The sequence below is a fragment of the Capricornis sumatraensis genome, chromosome 2 (genome assembly GCF_032405125.1).
Source record: "Capricornis sumatraensis isolate serow.1 chromosome 2, serow.2, whole genome shotgun sequence".
NCBI lineage: Eukaryota > Metazoa > Chordata > Mammalia > Artiodactyla > Bovidae > Capricornis > Capricornis sumatraensis.
Window position 1 is genome coordinate 36,807,549 of NC_091070.1, and position 2,590 is coordinate 36,810,138.

At 44.6% G+C, this 2,590-nt stretch overlaps 1 non-coding gene across 1 annotated transcript; it reads left to right on the forward strand.

The window, feature by feature from the left end:
• Positions 1-223: 223 nt before the first annotated feature.
• Positions 224-294, forward strand: TRNAG-GCC (transfer RNA glycine (anticodon GCC)). The gene has a single exon. It is a non-coding gene; the product is annotated as a tRNA-Gly (tRNA).
• The last annotated feature ends 2,296 nt before the right edge of the window (positions 295-2,590 follow it).

Genomic DNA, 2,590 nt, shown 5'->3' on the forward strand with positions numbered 1-2,590 from the left:
TTAATTTTTTATTTATTGGATTTTCTTAAAACAAGGCCACCTGTATAATATATAGCATCAAGAAGTCCCAATCTCACTGTGTGCCCAGGGAAGCAGACTGTAACGAGACCATGTGGTCAGATGATGCCCCTCCCTCAGAGCTGGGACAGGTCTGAACTTTAGATACTTTGGTTCATCCAACTTGCAAAAGGGATTTGCCCAGGATTGAGCAACTTCTGGGGCTTTCCAGGTGGCTCAGTGGTAAAGAACCTGCCTGCCAAGCAGGAGACACAGGTTCGATCCCTGGGTTGGGAAGATCCCCTGGAGAGGGAAATGGCAACCCACTCCAGTACTCTTGCCTGGGAAATCCCATGGACAGAGGAACCAGGAGGGGTACAGTCCATGGGGTCACAAAGGGGTCAGACATGACTTAGCGACTAAATAGCAACAGCGGCAGAGCAACCTCTAAGGAAAGTTAAGCAGTGACTCTTCCTCCTCTTTCCAGCGTCTTCCCATGCCATAACTGTAGTTTGCTCCTTCATCATATTTACACAAGCATGTGGACACACATACACTTCCAGTTTCCAAGGTCTTGGGCTGTACTTCTCAATTGTCTCAGCCCTTCTCCCGGAGGCCTCACTGGAATGAGTTCAGCATCACCAGCTCCTAGTCCATGTCCTCACTGAATTTGTCCCTCTTCCTTCCCTCTCCCAATCAGAGAGGAATCAGAGGCGAGATGGGAGGTTTCTCTGAGTCCTTCAAATCACACGGTTGGTTTAAGAAGCCCTAGTTCATCTGCATCTAAGTCCTACCCTATCCTGAACAAAATGAGAACACATTTATCTCCACTTAAATGCAGAGATTATTCACTCTGTTGGTTCGGGTATAGATAACGTGCTCGGACAACTGAGAAGGCCCTGGGGTTGCCCAGACCAGGTTTAAATGGCAAAGGACTGTTGGTGGTTTAAGTAACAGCTGTAAGTGAATCAGGAAGAATGCTGCACCCTCAGGACCCCGGGAAAGTTAGAGCCCATGGGTCCAACCCTTTACAGACAGTGTTTCTAATTCAACACGTCTAGCTCTTGACTCTGCAGGCTTGGTTATATTCTCCTCTACACACCTCTCCTCTTCGCTTTTGTGACCATGCCCTCCTGGTTTTAATCCTTTTCTCCACTAAGAATAATAATAGCAACAGCAACAACAACTGTTTTCATGTTATAGCCTATTTATCGAATGCTTCCTCTGTCTCAGACCTAGTGCTCAGTATATTTTGAAGCACTATCTCAAACATTAAGCCCTAACCTCTCACTTCATTCTCCCTCCTCTTTCTCTCCTATAGACTGAAAAACTACCTGTTAGCTAATCATTCCTGAATTGCTATCTCCAGCCCAGAATTCTTTTTTGCACTCCAGACCCACAATCTAACTGCCAAGCTGGCAACTCTTCTTAACTATTTTTGGGCATCTCAAAGTGAGCTGTTCGAATCTTCCCTCAAGACCAGCCACTTCCCCAATGTTCCCTGGTACACTAAATGGCACCATGAAGACAAAAATATAGGGGTCATTCTGACACTTCCCTTCCCAGCCTGTCCTCCACCAATCTGTCATGACCATCTCCACCATGTACATCGAACCTGCTGCTCTATCCTGTCCACAGCCACCTCCCTTATGTGGACCAACGCCATCACCTTGGAGCCAGGCTTCCTGCTTTTATTCTTGGCTAATGCCAACCTCTTCTCTACAAAGCAGTCAGAATAATCTTTCCAAAGTAATGCACTTTTCAAAATAAGGTGGTCTCTTACCTATACAAAACTTTTCCTGTGGCTTCACAGGGCCCTTAGAAGAGAATAGAATCTTCATGCAGCCTCCAGCCACCTCTGCAGGCTCACCTCTCACCACCTCCCTCTCCTTCCCTGTGCTTCAGCCACAACTCCTTCTCCCAAACACACCATTACCATCTCACTTCAGGATTCTCCCACAAGGTTGCTCTCTCTGCTCTCTTGATGTCAGCCTCCCTCCCTAAACTCTCCTTTTTTTTTTTTTTTTTTCCAACAAAAATTTCATTTTCCAAGTGAAAATGTAGTAAGACAAAATTGGGAAAAGGAGAACAGGGAAAGGGGGGAGATTATGTGAATTAAATTTCTCAGCTTTCGTACAAGGCAGATACCAATTAGAATTTATATAACATGAAACAGAGGAACAAGACTTCAGAACATAAATGACAAATAGGTCACCCGTTGGAATGGGATAGATGTCAGGAATGGGGCAGACTTTACTTTTCGCTTTTTACACTTATATACGTATACATTTTTATTAACAAGTGCATGCATAATGTTAATAAGAAATACAATGAGATGAGAGGAAAATAGTAATGCTAATTTAAAAATTCCTATCTCGTTCTGAGGCCACTTCCCCAGCTGCCGTGTTTGTCAGAGAATAGAGGCAAAATTCCCCTTTACAGGGCCAGCTCCTCCGCAATTGCCTTGGTGTGATAGGGCTAAAATCCATAACACCTCCCCATGTAACTGATCCTAGGCTGTAGGCCTCTCTGGCATATTTTTGAATGTGCCATATATTTTAATATGAATATTTTGACTCACCCTTTGTGAGGA